We start from the raw sequence: 6,413 nt of genomic DNA on the forward strand, positions 1-6,413 counted from the left end.
ATGTTTTTATCATTTTCTGAGTACAAGTTTTTTACCTACTTAATTACATTTACTCCTACGTACCTTCTCTTTGTTGTTGCAGTAGTGAAGTGGATTGTATTCCTAATCTCTCTTTCATACAGCCTGTTATTGTATAAAAATGCCACTGATTTCTGAATATTAATTTTATATCTTGCCACCATGCCGAATTCATTGATTAGGTCTAGTAGTTTTTTGACTGAGACTTTAAGATGTTCTGTGTACAGTATAATGTCATTAGCAAAAAATGATAATTTTACTCCTTCTTTTCCAATTTGAATGCCTTTTATTTCTTCCTCTTGTCTGATTGCTGTGGCTAGGACTTCCAGGATTATGTTGAATAAGAGTGGTGAAAGGGGGCACGCCTGCCTTGTTCCTGATCTTAAGGGGATTGCTCTTAATTTTTGCCCATTGAGTATGATGTTGGCTCTGGGTTTGTCATAGATGGCTTTTATCATGTTGAGGTATGTTCCCTGCATTCCCACTTTGCAGAGATTTTTTTTATCATAAATTGGTGCTGGATTTTGTCAAATGCTTTTTCTGCATCTCTTGATGTAATCATGTGATTTTTATTCTTTTTTTTTTTTTATGTGATGAATCACATTGATTGAGTTACAAATGTACCAGCTTTGCCTCCCTGGAATAAATCCCACTTGATCATGATGTATGACTTTTTTAATGTTTTGCTGGATCCGGTTTGCTAATATTTTGTTGAGAATTTTAGCATCTATGTTTATTAGGAATATTGGTCTATAGTTTTCTTTCTCTGTAGTGTCTTTACCTGGTTTTGGAGTGAGGATAATGCTTGCTAATAAAAGAAGCTTGGAAGTTTTTCCTTCTCTTGAATTTTTTTTATAAATAAATTTTTATTTTAATGGGGTGACATCAATAAATCAGGGTACATATATTCAAAGAAAACATTTCCAGGTTATCTTGTCATTTAGTTCTGTTGCATACCCATCACCCAAAGAGAGATCATCCTCCATCACCCTCTATCCAGTTTTCTTTGTACCCCTCCCCCTCCCTCTCCTCCTCTTCCTCCTTCCCTCCCCCCACCCCCTGTAACCACCCCACTCTTGTCCATGTCTCTTAGTCTCACTTTTATGCCCCACCAATGTATGGAATCCTGCAGTTCTTGTTTTTTTTCTGCTTCACTTATTTCACTCCGCATAATGTTATCAAGATTCCACCATTCTGCTGTAAGTGATCTGATGTCATCATTTCTTCTAGCTGAATAGTATACCATGGTGTATAGTGCCCCATCTTCTTTATCCAATCTTCTATTTTTTTTTACAGTGATTAAAAGCCTTTAAGCAAACTCTTGGCCAATACAGCAAGAATCCATAAAAGAGTAGTGTCCTTAACATGTTCACCAAGTCCAAGTTGGCTCCATCACCATGCCAAATCCCTAAAAAATGCAACCCAACCACAGTTCAGTCTGTTAGGAGCTGTCACAGGGAGAAGGAGTTCAACATCACTAATGATTAGAGAAATGCAAATTAAAACCACAATGAGATATCACCTCACACCAGTCAGAATGGCGCTCATCAATAAAACAACACAGAATAAGTGCTGGCGAGGATGTAGAGAAAAGGGAACCCTCCTGCACTGCTGGTGGGAATGCAGACTGGTGCAGCCACTATGGAAAACAGTATGGAGATTCCTCAAGAAATTAAAAATCGAACTGCCTTTTGACCCAGCTATACCACTGTTAGGAATATACTCCAAGAACACCATAGCACTGTTTGAAAAGAAGAAATGCACCCCCATGTTTATGGCAGCATTGTTCACAATAGCAAAGATCTGGAAACAGCCCAAGTGTCCATCAGAGGACGAGTGGATTAAAAAGTTTTGGTATATATATACTATGGAATACTACTCAGCCATAAGAAATGATGACATAAGATCTCTTACAAAAACATGGATGGGCCTTGATAACATTATACTGAGCGAAAGAAATAAATCAGAAAAAACTAAGAACTATATGATTTCATACATAGGTGGGACATAAAAATGAGACTCAGAGACATGGACAACAGTGTTGGGGTTACAGCATGGGGTGAGGAGAGGGAGGGGGTTGGGGGAGGGGAGGGGCACAAAGATCATGGCTTTTCAGCATTTGCCATATTCTCCCTTTAATGTATAGACAGACAGCAAATATTTACTTATGGTGTTTCCACTATAAAGACTGCTGTCTTAGGGACAAATGCTGATGAACTATTTCAGCAGTTCCTCCTTCTTCAAAGACTTATATCTCAACATAGAGCTCCATGTTTCATAGGACATACTCAAGCTCACTTCATGCTCCCTGGAGCTTTAGCACAAGGGAATGCCCTTTTTTTTCTTTTTGTTTTTGTTGTATTTTTTCTTTTGTAATTTTTTTTTTGTATTTTTCTGGGGATGGAGATGGGGAGGCAGTTGGACAGACTCCCGCATGTGCCTGACCGGGATCCGCATGGCATGCCTACGGGGGGGGGGATGTTCTGCCCATCTGGGGTGTTGCTCTGTTGCGGCTGGAGCCATTCTGGCACCTGGGGCGGAGGCCATGGGGCCATCCTTAGTGCCCGGGGTGGCTTTGCTCTGGTGGTGCCTTGGCTGCGGGAGGGGAAGGGAGAGACGGAGGGGAAGGAGAGGGGGAGGGATGGAGAGGTAGATGGGCGCTTCTTCTGTGTGCTCTGACTGGGAATCGAGCCCTGGAATCCTGCACACCAGGCCTATGCTCTACCGCTGAGCCAACCGGCCAGGACCTAGGAATGCCCTTGTTGATCAAGCTACCCAAAAGAAAATTATATGGAGCAACCATGACAGACTGAGCAAGTCAGTCTCATACTATTCGTCACCAGAATGCTGCAGCCCGGTGTAAACAGTTTCAACTTTCTCGGGCAGCAGCATGGCAGAATGAGAAATCCTGCCCAAAGGGTCCTATACTGCCCCCTCATTTGGAGTCAACCCTCAAGGACCCCTACCAGGACAACTTTGGCAGATGGATGCTACTCATATACCTTCATTTGGCAAACAGTCATATGTCCACATTACAGTAGATACATATTCCGGATCTATAGTAACCTCCATCAGAACAGGAGAGGCTGCTAAGCATGTTATAGCTCATTGTCTGTATACATTGTTCTATTATTGGATTTCCTAAGCTGGCTAAACTGAAAATGCTCCTGCATATGGAGCAAAAGCATTTACTGTATTTTGTCATGCTTACAATCTTTAAAGTTAAGGTATTATTAAAGTGTACTCAGCAAACATTTTAAGGTCAATTTAAAAAAAATTTAAAAGAGGGTAGTCATATCCTGGAACTCCTACAGGTCTACCATATCATGCTTTTTACTTAAAAAATTTTTTTACATTTCTTTTGAATGCTGATGAACAGGAGACACCAAATCTTTTTTGCCTGCAAACTACTACCTTCTTTATTAGATCCAGCTAATAACACTGTTTTGTCTTTTTCCAAATAGCTCCAGATATATGGAAAAGATTTATATAGGCGGATGGGGATCCTCAAACCCCTCAGCGAGATCTTCTGAGCATGGCTTTTAAGATACCTAGAGGAAGAAAAAGCCCAATAGAGATCAGGGGAACTACCAGCTTTTAGGATACACCCTTAAAGGCTCCAACGCCCCAAAGGGGTCTCATAGGATGCCATCTGGGTCCTGCTTCAATAGTGGAAAAGAAGGTCATTGAGCTAAAGCCTGCCAGGCTTACATGCCTCTGCTGTGAGGAAACAGGGACACTGGAAGGTAGGCTTCCCCCTCGCTCCTCTAAGGGAGGGTTCAGTCTCTTCCAGCCCTGCTCCAGCCACCTATGACCTAACCTTTCCCAGAAAGCTGAGGTTTGCCACTGAAGGCTGAAGGTGCCCAGGGCCGTCGGCCCCATCTACGACACAGTGGACGAACCCAGGGTATTTCTTCCAAGAAGCAGGTAAACTGATCCCATTTGCACAAGGGCCACTTAACTATGTTTTGCCTGAATTGTCAGGTTTTTTATTCTTCCCTCAAAGATCTCTGTTGTGGGTGTTGATAGTCCTATTTTCTGCAGCTTTGCTTAATATATAGTGTTTCCTTAATCCCTCCTATCTCAATGTCCCACTCATATTTCAGGCTGGGACCTACTCCTAATTTAGAGCTGTCTTTCCTTCTATTGCCAACTTGTATTATGAATCTACCTGGATACAGCTTAGTGTATCCCAAGGCTCTCTTTACCATGCCACAGTCGCAGAGCTCCAGGGAAGAGCAACCTGGTCTCATCTCTCCAGGCAGAGGAGAACAGAAGCTCCATATCCATGCATGCTGCAAATGGCTTTTCCAGTCTACCTGAATCATTATCAGCTAGAAGCAGCGGTCATTGTGGCTTGGACATGAGCTGCAAAGTATAGAATGGTGACAACAATTCCAGTGCCATGCGGACTTTTCCTGGATGTGGACTTTTCCTGGACTCCTGCTCCCTGTCGTCCTTATGGGGGCTCCTCTCTATGTAAGTAACTGCTTTTCTCTCGCAGCTTTTAGTATTTTTTCTTTGTCTCTTAACTTTGGTATTTTAATTACAATGTGTATTGTTGTAGACCTCCTTAGATTCCTCCTTAATGAGACTCTCTGTGATTCCTGAACTTGTGTTACTTTTTTCTTCATCACTTTAGGGAAATTTTCAGCTATGATTTCTTCAAACAATTTCTCTATCCTTTGTTCATTTTCTTCCCCTTCAGGAACCCCTAGGATGTGGATATTGTTTCTCTTCATGTTGTCACAGAAGTCTCAGAATTTTCTCAGTCTTTTTGAGCCTCTTTTCTTTTTGCTGCTCTACTTCTGTGCTTATTTTATCTTGTGTTCTAAATCACTGATTCAATCCTCTGCTTCATCCAGCCTGCTGTTGATTCCTTCTAGTGTAGTTTTCATTTCTGGTATTGTATTTGGCATTTCAGACTGGTTCTTCTTTATGATTTTAATGTCCTTTTGGATGCTTGCCATCTCTTTATTTAGGTGCTCATTATGTCCATCCATTGTTGCTCTAAGATCCTTGAGTATCCTAAAAATCAGTATTTTAAACTCTGTATCTCGTAATTTTTTTACTTCCATTTCATTTAGTTCTTTTTCTGGGAATTTCTCTTGTTGATTCATTTGGGTCACAATTTTTTGTCTACTCATTTTGTTTGTGTATACACTTCTTCCTTGGGCATCTGTTTGTATAGCTAGCTGCATCTAGGTTTGGTGCTGTCTGCCACCTTCTACCAGTTGTGTTGGTTCTAGATCTTTTGGGGTTGGCATCAGCTATTGTTTGTAACCTGCTATGGGCTACTTGTGTGCAGATACTGCTCTTTTGCTGTTTGTGCCTGCATCTTCTGTGCCTGGATAGTGAGGGAGGGGCCAACCTGTGTTTAAGAATCAGCTTCCTCCTGCTTAGAGATGACAGCAGCTCCATATTAGCCCCAAGCTTTGTAAGATTTGCCTTCACTTTTCAGCTCCACTTCTTCTTGCAGCTGCATGGTCTTCCCACATTATTCTGTGGAGAGACTGTTGTGGGGGCCTAGATTGGCCTCACCCAACCAACTCCTCTACAGGTTGCAAGCTTGTTGGGTTTGTGTAGCTGAGATTGGGCATACAATGTTAGTGGGACCTCCTACTTCAGGTGTCTTTTGGGCCGTAGCTCAGTACAGTGATTGTGGCCCCTACTTCAGTGCCTAATCTCTCAGCCACTACTGGATACTAACATTTTATTTCTCCACAACAAGATGAGCAGCATGTTCAGTTTGAGTGAGGCCAACAGTCCTCTCTGCAGAAGTTCTTACAGCTGATGAGACCCTGGTCTCAGGGAGGAAGACAGAGAGTCCTCTCCTGTGCTCCCCCATAAAATGACTAAACTTTTTGACCAGGTCCAACAATAGCCTCACAGGTACCAACATTTTGAATGTCCAGGTCTCTCTCCCTTCCCACTTAGGAGTCTAGCTGAGCAAGGCAGGATATCCAGCACCCAGGCTGGCTGACTGTGAAGCTCCTCCCTATCCAATGCACATGAGCTGCAGTGCTGGTGGTTATCACAGAGAGCAGAACTCACCTCAGTTGGGCCAGGTGAGGAGCCCTTTCTTAGCATACCACTCAAGCAAGGGTTGTTAGGTCCTGAACCAATGATTTCCACAGCTGGTCCCTGGATGTGCCAGCCCTGCGACTCCCTGGCAGAAACCCAGTGCAGACCAGTGGGAGACACTGCCTGTAATTGGCCCTCAGCAACATTCTTGGAGCTACAAGCAATCCAGAGTTTGTGGCTGCCTCTGCTGGGCCCTAGCACATGGAAATATCAGCTGCACACCTAGGCTGACTTTTAGCAGTCTGGGCCTGGTGGATAGTCCGCATAAAAGGCCACGGTTTACTGATTCCTTCCTCTTGCAGCCTTTGTAT

The sequence above is a fragment of the Saccopteryx bilineata genome, chromosome X (genome assembly GCF_036850765.1).
Source record: "Saccopteryx bilineata isolate mSacBil1 chromosome X, mSacBil1_pri_phased_curated, whole genome shotgun sequence".
Lineage (NCBI taxonomy): Eukaryota > Metazoa > Chordata > Mammalia > Chiroptera > Emballonuridae > Saccopteryx > Saccopteryx bilineata.